This window comes from Elgaria multicarinata, chromosome 4 (assembly GCF_023053635.1).
Source record: "Elgaria multicarinata webbii isolate HBS135686 ecotype San Diego chromosome 4, rElgMul1.1.pri, whole genome shotgun sequence".
Taxonomy (NCBI): domain Eukaryota; kingdom Metazoa; phylum Chordata; class Lepidosauria; order Squamata; family Anguidae; genus Elgaria; species Elgaria multicarinata.
Window position 1 is genome coordinate 6,996,215 of NC_086174.1, and position 12,013 is coordinate 7,008,227.

The window sequence follows — 12,013 nt, forward strand, 5'->3', positions numbered from 1 at the left end:
TATAATGTAGGGTGACCATATGAAAAGGAGGACAGGGCTCCTGTATATTTAACAGTTGTATTGAAAAGGGAATTTCTGCAGGTGTCCTTTGTATGCATGCAGCACCTGGTGAAATTCCCTCTTCATCACAACAGTTAAAGCTGCAGGAGCTATACAAGAGTGACCAGATTTAAAAGAGGGCAGGGCACCTGCAGCTTTAACTGTTGTGATGAAGAGGGAATTTCACCAGGTTCTCCATATATACAAATGACACCTGCTGAAATTCCCTTTTCTATGCAACTGTTAAAGACACAGGAGCCCTGTTCTCCTTTTCATAGGGTCACCCTATATAATGGAAAACAATAAACAGCACAAGAGTTGATAAAACAGCTATAAAAACCTTGATCTAGATTAATTAACCCTTCTAATGCTTCATAACTGCCAAGGAGTGTCATTTTGTTGTGAGTTTTTTTGTGAGGGTTTTTTTTGTGTGTGGGGGTGTAATTTGGGGTACAGGGTAGGGTGACCATATAGAAAGGAGGTCCTGGTGAAATTCGCTCTTCATCACAGGAGTTAAAGCTGCAGGAGCCCTGCCCTCTTGACCAGTTACGAAAGAGGGCAGGGCTCCTGCAGCTTTAACTCCTGTGATGAAGAGGGAATTTCACCTGGTGCTGTATGCATACAAACGACACCTGCTGAATTTCCCTTTTCTTTACAATTGTTAAAGGTACAGGAGCCAATCCTCCTTTTCATGTGGTCGGCCACCCTAGTAAAGGGGTTCTTCATCAGCAGGGAACACAGGCAGCGTGAGGGTCCAGTGATACCCACTCCTGACTTGAGCTGACAAAATAATTTGATCATCTTGCGGTTGATTCATCTTGGGGTTGGCATGAGGAGGATTAAGTGATCTGCCTCAGGCAAAAAAAAAAATGTCATGCTTTCTAAAGTCCTCGCTAATTAGTGTAAGTGTGTGGGGTCCCAATTCGGCACTCCATGGTCCCCCAGAAGGCAACACACCTTTTCTCTGACTGCCAATCATCTGGTGTTTTCCTGGCTTTTGCACAGTCATCCACACACCTCTCCATTCTAAATGGTTGAAATACAGTAATAACTTTAAGCTTCAGGAGATTCAGGACAGATAAAAGGAAGAACTTCTACACACAGAGCAGAGTTAAACTATGGAACTCACTACCACAAGATGTATAGATGTTCACCAATCAGGATGGCTTTAAAAGGGGGCTGGATACATTCCTGGAGGAAAAGGCAATCAATAGAGCAGTACGACAATGGAATCAGTTCCCTAGGGAGGTTGTGGGCTTTCCCACACTAGAGGCCTTCAAGAGGCAGCTGGGCAACCCTCTGTCAGGGATGCTTTAGGGTGGATTCCTGCATTGAGCAGGGGGTTGGACTCGATGGCCTTGTAGGCCCCTTCCAACTCTGCTATTCTATGATTCTATGAATAGCTACTAGTCCTGATGGCTATTTGCTGCCTCCAGTATCCGAGGCAATAAGCCTGTGTGCATCAGTTGCTGGGGAACATGGGTGGGAGGGTGCTGTTGCACCGTGTCCTGCTTTATTGGTCCCTGGTCGACAGCTGCAAAAGACGACGTGGGAACAGTGGACCCTCGGCCTGATCTAGATTCAGGGCTCTTCTTTTGTTCTTAAGCTAAAAAATGGTGGCATTTTTTGTCATTTGCCTCACCCCTTTTAGCATGCTTGTAAATAACTGCAATTAATCATTCGGTGCTTCATCCTATTGTTCCTTGTATTGCTCTAAGTTGTTCTTGTAGCATGAGATTGTTCTGAATGAAGCATCTGAAATGTATTCATACTGTTCTTTTAACTGAAATGGCTTTCAATAGTGTTTTCCGTGGTGTACTTAAATGGTATTTTTAGTATTTATATATGAACCACTTAAGAGATTTTTATATTAAGTGCTGTCCAAGTATTATGAATAAATAAATAAAATAAATGCAGAAACCACCAAGGGCCTTGCCAAAATCGAATTTAACCCTCAGCCTGAAAGAGATTTGACAGCCTTGGGTTAAATGCATCTGAGAGAAGTTTTATACCATAAACAGTGTCACAGCATCAACACTTATTTATTGCATTTATATCCTACCTCTTCATAGAATCATAGAATAGGAGAGTTGGAAGGGGTCTACAAGGCCATCAAGTCCAACCCCCTGCTCAATGCAGGAATCCACCCTAAAGCATCCCTGACAGATGGTTGTCCAGCTGCCTCTTGAAGGCCTCTAGGGTGAGAGAGCCCACAACCTCCCTAGGTCACTGATTCCATTGTCGTACTGCTCTAACAGTCAGGAAGTTTTTCCTGATGTCCAGCTGGAATCTCGCTTCCTGTAACTTGAGCCCATTATTCCGTGTCCTGCACTTTCCTCCTTAAGGAACCCTAGGTGGTGTACATAATCCGCCTCCTCTCTTTTTATCCTCACAACAACCCTGTGAGGTAGGCTGGGTTGAGAGTCTGTGACTGGCCCAGAGTCACCCAGTGAGCTTCCATGGTTGAGTGGGGACTAGAACTCGGATCTCCCGACTCCCTGTCCAACACTCTAACCACTACACCACGGTGACATCAATGATGAAACCTTTAACCTTGCTCACCATCATGTTGCTATTCTTTCATCACTGCAGCCAGAATATGTTTGTCTCCTCCAATCTGGCACCCTCCAGATGTGTTGGACTACAATTCCCATCATGCCCATTGGCCATACTGTTGGGAGGTGATGGGAATTGTGGTCCAACACATCCCAAGTGGGGGAAGATTGGCCTAAGGAAAGAATCACTGGAAATCCTCCTCCATATCAGGTGTCCCCAGCTATGGGGAGCATGGTCTTTCGGCTTGACTCATCATCCCAATCCAGATGGATGAAGACATACCCCCCCAAATTCCCTGCATGTAGAAAACTAGATATCCCTGAGATGCTTGTTTTCTGTGTGCAGGGATTTGTTTCGATGGAGGTGCGTTCCATCTTGTGAACTCACACACATTCTGAAATGTGAGCCCATTCAACCATGGAAGCTCTCTGGGTGACTCTGGGCCAGTCGCAGACTCTCAGTCCAAGGCAGAGGTTTGCCAGTTCAGGCCTGAAATTTCCAGGCTGAAATGAAAATTGCCTCTAGCTAAAGCCTTGTTCTGCATCATAAGCCAATTAACAGCTTAATAAGCAATCTTCTTTTTAACGACAGCACCTGGAACCCTTTTGATCCTGGCACTGCCTGGGGTGGAGTCCCTTACCAGCACGCCCTGAAGCTGGCTGTGCCAATCATTCATCAGCTGTTAGACGCCAAGGATGCTGCCTGTCCCAGCATGTTCATATCCCAAGAGAGGCCCTGTTTCATTGGAGGTTGGTTGTATTTAAAGTCTTTACACGTGGCATCTCCTACACTTGAGAGGAGATCTGACAGCAATCCTTTGAAAGAAAAACATGTTGAGGCTGCCGTCTTTGGAACACAGGGTCCGAGCCTTGGTCCATCTAGCCTGGTATTGTCCACACTGACTGGCAGCAGCGGCCCTCCAGGGCTTCAGGCAGAATTATTTCTCAGCCCTACCTGGAGATGCTGCAGATGGAACCTGGGACATCCCGTATGCAAAACAGGTGCTCTACCACTGAGCCATGGCCCTTCCCCAGGTAAGTCTAACATAGGGTGACCATATGAAAAGGAGGACAAGGTTCCTGTATCTTTAACAGTTGTATTGAAAAGGGAATTTCAGCAGGTGTCATTTACATGCATGCAGTCCTGGTGAAATTCCCTCTTCATCACAGCAGTTAAAGCTGCAGGAGCCCTGCCCTCTTTTGTATCCAGTCACGCTAGGCAGGGCTCCTGCATCGTTAACTGTTGTGATAAAGAGGGAATTTCACCAGGTGCTGCATACATACAAATGACACCTGCTGAAATCCCCTTTTCAATACAGTGGTTAAAGGTACAGAAGCCCTGTCCTCCTTTTCATATAGTCACCTTAGTATTTAAAAGGGCTTGCAACAAAATGGGTCAATGTGGTGTAGTGATTGGACTGGGATTTGGGAGATCCGGGTTCTAGTCCCCATTCGGTCATGAAGATCACTGGGTGATTTTGAGCCAGTCACTGACTCTCAGCCTAACCCACCTCATAGGGTGGTTGTGAAAATAAAATAGTATAGAATCATAGAATCATAGAAAAGCAGAGTTGGAGGGGGCCTACAAGGCCATCGAGTCCAACCCCCTGCTCAGTGCAGGAATCCACCCTAAAGCATCCCTGACAGATGCTTGTCCAGCTGCCTCTTGAAGGCCTCTAGTGTGGGAGAGCCCACCACCTCCCTAGGTCACTGATTCCATTGTCGCACTGCTCTAACAGTCAGGAAATTTTTCCTGATGTCCAGCTGGAATCTGGCTTCCTTTCACTTGAGCCCGTTATTCCGTGTCCTGCACTCTGGGAGGATCGAGAAGAGATCCTGGCCCTCCTCTGTGTGACAACGTTTTAAGTATTTGAAGAGTGCTCTCATGTCTCCCCTCCATCTTCTCTTCTCCAGGATAAACATGCCCAATTCTTTCAGTCTCTCTTCATAGGGCTTTGTTTCCAGACCCCTGATCATCCTGGTTGCCCTCCTCTGAACAAGCTCCAGCTTGTCTACATCCTTCTTGAATTGTGGAGCCCATAACTGGACGCAATACTCTAGATGAGGCTTAACCAGGGCCGAATAGAGAGGAACCAGTACCTCCCGTGATTTGGAAGCTATACTTCTATTAATGCAGCCCAAAATAGCATTTGCCTTTCTTGCAGCCATATCGCACTGTTGGCTCATATTCAGCTTGTGATCTACAACAATTCCAAGACCCTTCTCGTGTGCAGTATTGCTGAGCCAAGTATCCCCCATCTTGTAACTGTGCATTTGGTTTCTATTTCCTAAATGTAGAACTTGGCATTTATCCCTATTAAATTTCATCCTGTTGTTTTCAGCCCAGCACTTTCTCCCTCCCAAAACCGCTTCCAACTGCCACACCCTTCTATCCCCCACCTTCCATTACCATGACAACCCATGTCACACATGCGATGGCTGCGAGGTGGCTGCTGCGTCGTTTAACTAACGCAGCACCACTGCGCAGCCGCCGCGGGGCTTTCAAGGCGTGTAGACAGCACGTTTTCTGTTAACAAAAGCAAAACAAAGTGGAGGCAGCAGGAAAAGGTTCGTCAAAGCATGATGGAAAAGCCAGAAATTCTGCAGGACGTAACGGCGTAATGGATCACCCGAACAGGACCCAACATGCAATTAAATGTATGTGGATTGACCCTGTACCAGTGGAAGCTGGTAGGTCCGATGTCAGATGGTGAATCCACTCTGAGGCCAGATCTACACCAAGCAGGATATAACACTTTGAAAACTAGTTGAAAACTGTATCTGGAGTGTGTCCTGGGCCCCAACCGTTGTCACTGCTGTTATAACTGTTTTAAAGCAGTAGTGTAGATCCTGCCTGGGTTTCAGTCAGAGCTCTAAAGGAGCTATCCAGGGTGTGAGGCACTTTTCATCAGTTGTGAAGGACGTTGGAGAGGTCTTTTAGAGTTCTGACTGAAGCCTGGAGGCGATTCACTGCTCCACTGATAACAGAGCCACCAGCCTCCACTGCTCTGTCCACAAGATCCAATTCATGCGTGGTGATTAGGGACTGGGGCAGCAGGAGGAATTCTCTCCACATGTTGATCCTTTGTTGTTTATTTGTTCAGTCACTTCCGACTCTTCGTGACTTCATGGACGAGCCCACACCAGAGCTTTCTGTCGGCCGTCGCCACCCCTAGCTCCCCAAGGTCAAGTCTGTCACCTCCAGAATACCATCCCTCCATCTTGCCCTTGGTCGGCCCCTCTTCCTTTTGCCTTCCACTTTCCCTAGCATCAGCCTCTTCTCCAGGGTATCCTGTCTTCTCATTATGTGGCCAAAGTACTTCAGTTTTGCCTTTAATACCATTCCCTCAAGTGAGCAGTCTGGCTTTATTTCCTGGAGTATGGACTGGTTGGATCTTCTTGCAGTCCAAGGCACTCTCAGAATTTTCCTCCAACACCGCAGTTCAAAAGCATCTATCTTCCTTCGCTCAGCTTTCCTTATGGTCCAGCTCTCGCAGCCGTAGGTTACTACGGGGAATACCATTGCTTTAACTATGCGGACCTTTGTTGTCAGTGTGGTGTCTCTGCTCTTAACTATTTTATCTTAACTATTTTATTTATGTTGATCCTACCTAGATTTAAAACTTCTGCACGCGGCTTTTCTTCTTACCACGTTCACAGGTTCAATTATAAGGCGTCTTAGCAGCAGCACTGCCTACACAGAAAGATGAAGATTGAAAGACGTTCCTTTTTTTTCAATTGTTCATTGATTTTTTTTCATTGCAGTTTTCTCCCTTTTTATCTGAGGAAACAAACAAGCAGGGCAGCAAACCAAAGAAAGAATCAAACCGTTTATTAAATGGAAAAGCAAAATGACATTTTAAAAACAGCGTTCGCGCACACACACACAATTTCACCAATATGTCAACGGACACAAAGCGTTCTCCTTAGGCTGGGGTGCGTTTGTACAAATGAAGGACCGATTTGCATGGATCATTTATTTGCTTATTTATTTATTTATTTATTTATTTATTTTTAAACAAAAGCAACGACGATTCGAGTCCCCAAATTGACGATGTTACCAGCAATTTGGCTGGTGGTTTTTCTGCAAAGCAAAATGAGTAGCGTGACGCCAGTTTTAACGCAGGGGATGAAGGCAGGAATTGGAATGTATCCCAAGAGGCAGTCAAATCCTTGGGGTGTTGACTTCTTGCTGGTGGCTAAGAACGTTACAGTTTGTCAAGAAAGCTGCACTCTAAGGAGGTAAAATTGGTAGGGGTGAGGAGGAATCCTGGTATAATTTGGGTGGTCAGGAGAGGAGAGCTTAATTAAGAACATCAGAAGAGCCCTGCTGGATTAGACCAAGGGTCTATCTAGTCTAGGGTGACCAACTGTCAGGATTTCCCCGGATTTGTCCTGGTTTTTGTTCTTTCCATGGGGTCAGGGGGGATTTTCTATAATTTTCAATAATGTCCTGGAATGACACACCTTCCCCTTTAAGGCTGCCATTAGCATGGCAGGTGGGAGTGACATGCTTTCTTGAGGCACATCATTCCCCCACCCCGAGCTCCAATTGAGGTCTTAAAGAGGAAAGTGGGTCATTCGTGGACATTATAGAAAAGGCCCCAATTGGAGTGGGTGGTGGTGGTACAGAATGAAATCCTTTCCCCTCCTCCACTCCAATCGGGTTCTTTAAGGTGGCGGGGGAATAACGTACTTTCTGCAGGACTCAGAAAGCTGCTTCCCCACACACACACTAGGTGTCCTCTTTTTTGGTTTCCCAAATATGGTCACCCTAATCTAGTCCAGTGCTCTGTTCGCACAGTGGCCAACCAGCCATCGGCTAGGGATGAACAAGCAGGACATGGTGCAACAGCACCCTCCCACCCATGTTCCCCAGCAACTGGTGCACACAGGCTTTCTGATGAGAAAGCCTAATTCCTCACCTAAATAGTAGAATAATAGAATAGCAGAGTTGGAAGGGGCCTACAAGGCCATCCAATCCAATCCCCTGCTCATTGCAGGAATCCACCCTAAAGCATCCCTGACAGATGATTGTCCAGCTGCCTCTTGAAGGCCTCTAGTGTGGGAGAGCCCAAAACCTCCCTAGGTAACTGATTCCATTGTCGTACTGCTCTAACAGTCAGGAAGTTTTTCCTGATGTCCAGCTGGAATCTGGCTTCCTTTAACTTGAGCCCGTTATTCCATGTCCTGCACTCTGGGAGGATTGAGAAAAGATCCTGGCCGTCCTCTGTGTGACAACCTTTTAAGTTTCTGAAGAGTGCTCTCATGTCTCCCCTCCATCTTCTCTTCTCCAGGCTAAACATGCCCAGTTTTTTCAGTCTCTCTTCTTAGGGCTTTGTTTCCAGACCCCTGATCATCCTGGTTGCCTTTGGATTTGACCACTTCATATTCTTTACCTCTTTTATTCAGTACACTTATGCCTGACTTTTCTTCCTTAAACAAAAGTTGGTAAGTGGCAGCTGGCAGAAGCTCATAAGTTGACCCTGTGGATCCAAATGCCAACACTTGTAGGGTGACCATATGGAAAGGAGAACAGGGCTCCTGTATCTTTAACCATTGTATAGAAAAGGGAATTTCAGCAGGTGTCCTTTGTATGCCTGTAGCACCTGGCAAACTTCCCTCTTCACAACAATTAAAGCTGCAGGAGCCCTGCCCAGTGACCAGATGCAAAAGAGGGCAGAACTCCTGCATCTTTAACTGTTGTGATGGAGGGAAATTCACAGTGTGCTGCATGCATACAAATGACACCTGATAACATTCCATTTTCTAGCCAACTGTTAAAGAAACAGGAGCTCTGTCCTCCTTTCCATAATGTCACCCTAAGTAACTCCTGAAATATATCAACTTATATGACCTGGAGGCGAAACCCTCTAAACTGGGGGCAGAAGCCAGCATTGTTTTGAACCCGGTCAGTTTATTTTTTATTATTATTATTTATATAGCGCCATCAATGTACATGGTGCTGTACAGAGTAAAACAATAAAATAGCAAAACCCTGCCGCATACGCTTACATTCTAATAAAATCATAATAAAACAATAAGAAGGGGAAGAGAATGCACCAAACAGGCACAGGGTAGAGTAAAACTAACAGTATAAAAGCCAGAACAAAATCAGGTTTTAAAAGCTTTAGGAAAAAGAAAAGTTTTTAGCTGAGCTTTAAAAGCTGCAATTGAACTTGTAGTTCTCAAATGTTCTGGAAGAGCATTCCAGGCATAAGGGGCAGCAGAAGAAAATGGACGAAGCTGGGCAAGGGAAGTAGAGACCCTTGGGCAGGTGAGAAACGTGGAATTAGAGGAGCAAAGAGCACGAGCGGGGCAATAGTGTGAGATGAGAGAGGAAAGATAGGAAGGAGCTAGACAGTGAAAAGCTTTGTAGGTCAACAGGAGAAGTTTATATTGGATTCTGAGGTGAATTGGAAGCCAATGAAGAGATTTCAGAAGTGGAGTAACATGGTCAGAGCGGCAAGCCAAGAAGATGATCTTAGCAGCAGAGTGGTGAACAGAAACCAATGGACTGATGTGAGAAGAAGGAAGGCCAGTGAGAAGAAGGTTGCAGTAGTCCAACCGAGAAATAACCAATGCATGAACAAGAGTCTTGGCAGAAGAGACAGACAAAAATGATCGAATCCTGGCAATATTATACAGGAAAAAACGACAGGATTTAGCAACTGCCTCAATATGAGGAATAAAGGAGAGCGAGGAATCAAATATAAAGCCAAGACTACGAGCTTCCTTGACTGGAGTAAGCGTGACATCATTGACAGTAAGAGAGAATGAGAGATGAGGAGAAGGCTTAGGAGGAAAAACAAGCAATTCAGTCTTTGCCATATTAAGTTTCAAACGATGAAGCAACCAAGCTGAGATATTTGAAAGACATGCTGAGATACGATCGTGAACATCAGGAGAAAGATCCGGAGATGCAAGATATAATTGTGTATCATTGGCATACAGATGATATTGGAGGCCATGAGATTGAATAAGATTGCCCAAGGGCAACATGGATAAAGAAAACAACAGCGGACCAAGCACCGAGCCTTGCGGAACCCCTACAGAAAGGGGAAAAGAAGAAGACGAGCTGCCATTAGCCAACACGCTGAAAGAGCGACCCGCTAGATAGGAGGCAAACCAGTTATAGACGGAGCCACAAAATCCGAGGTCATGAAGGGAATAAAAAGAATATTGTGATCAACCGTGTCAAAGGCTGCAGTAAGATCAAGGAGAATAAGAACGGAATAAAGGCCTTTAGACTTGGCAATAGAGCCTGGTTTGTTTGGGCAGGTTCTGGGGGTTGGTCTATGTGGGAGTAAGAGCCCAGTGCAAACGCTGTTCATGCACAAAAGAGATCTATCTTTGGAGGCCTTCCTCTTGTTGCTTTTGCCACTGAGGTAAGGCAGGTGGTGACCGGGCAAGGGCCTTCTTGCTGGTGACCCCTGGTTAGGAAGGCTAATCTGCTGCTTGTTCTTACATAGAGGTTAGGGTGACCATATGAAAAGGAGGACAGGGCTCCTGTATCTTTAACAGTTGTATAGAAAATGGAATTTCAGCAGGTATCATTTGTATATGTGGAGAACCTGGTGAAATTTCCTCTTCATCACAGTTAAAGCTGCAGGTGCCCTGCCCTCTTTTAAATCTGGTCACTCTAGTATAGCTCCTGCAGCGTAACTGTTGTGATGAAGAGGGAATTTCACCAGGTTCTCCATATATACAAATGACACCTGCTGAAATTCCCTTTTCTATGCCACTGTTAAAGATACAGGAGCCCTGTCCTCCTTTTCATATGGTCACCCTAATAGAGGTTTATTTTTGGCCATTTCAAGAGAGATGAGGTGAAACAAAAGAAGTGTTCTGAGGGGTAAACATTAAAGTAGTGGGGGTCTTCAAGGTGACTTAGTGGTTTTCTTTGGGGGATCTTCTGTTCTTTACAAACATGTTTTCCACTGTTTCAAGCCATGTTTTGGCTTCTCACAGCTAGAAGTGTCTTTACATTAAGGGGAAATCGTGTTGCTCACTTTATGCTTCCTGCTTTTTGGCGTGATTGTTAAGGGCTGCATTATACGGGAGAAGAGGGGCGACCACATGGCTTGAAAGGAATACTTCCCCTCCATGAGCTTCAATTGAGACAGTGCCATCTAGTGGCAGAATAGCCCGCTTCTTTAAAAGTCGTAACATGACAGAATTTGCAACAGTTGCCGGGGAGACGTCCTGGTTGTTCACGACGTCATTTAAAAGACCCGCAAACGTCTGTGAGTGGCCAGTCACAAGCATGCAATAAATCGCTCGTTTAAAGAAGCCCTAGGTCACCTTGTATTAAAGTAAGAATAAGATCCTCCACAAAGGTCTTGTAATTTTGTCCTCCCACCACCCCAAAAAAATCACCTCCCCACTTTTACAGAGAGTGTATGGTGTACCCCAAAGGAAGAGGAAATATTCTGCCCACTGTGATTCCCACATCTTTTCAGTATCAGGAAAAGGCATTTTTTCTTTTACCAGGCCTTTTGAATCCTTTTGTGCTGATGGTTTCATGCTCCTAACATCCAATGCCATTTTTTAAACTCTTGCATTGTTTTGATTTTGATTGCAGACCTTGCTTTTTTGCATCCTTTCCCACAATCTGCTGGTGTCCAGAGGTGATGGATTAAAACTCCCAGAGGTTTATGGGAGATTAGTCCAGCACCTCTGGTGCTTGAAGGTTGGGGGGGGGGAGCCTGCTTTATTGATGTCATTGCTAGATTTGTGACGATGACAGTTATCCATTCTGGAGATGCTTGCAGTGAAGGGGGAGCGAGGATATAAATTTGTAAAATAAATGCATCAATAAATACACCACACACCCCAGGCTGTTGCTGTTGTTTTTGGATAAGTTGGTAAACTTTGATGTTGCAGAAGCTTCTTTGGAAACCCCCTGATATTTTTATTGCTTGAACATCTGAACGTTTCCGACCACAAGTATTAAATTTGGGGTGTTGTCTACCTTCTATCCTTGAGGCAACCACATCATCCTTATTACTCACTTTCCTGCAAAGCACTTTGGATTAGGTGTACCCAAGAGTAGTGAGCTCACTGGGCCAAGCCTTACTGCTCCATTGGGTTTTGGTAAGGCACTGCTTACAAGGCCTGAGTCTCACCGAGGTGGTTGACCTGTGTTGGGACTGTACCACTTTGGACTCCCCCAAGCCTGCCCCCCAGAGGCTAGTGGGGAGAGGGATCCCCATTGCTATCGTTGACTGTTGCAAAGGCAAGTAGTCAACTAAGCCACCAGCTGGAGAAACTCCAGGTGGTGCTTCAGCCAGGGACCAGTTGACTTCAGGGGCATGGTCCAATCTGCTGAAGTCATCCAGCCCATGTAAGGGGAGGGATGGAGACATCTACCCACCCACCCACCCAAAATAAGGTTCTCTACCTCTGATGGAATGGAA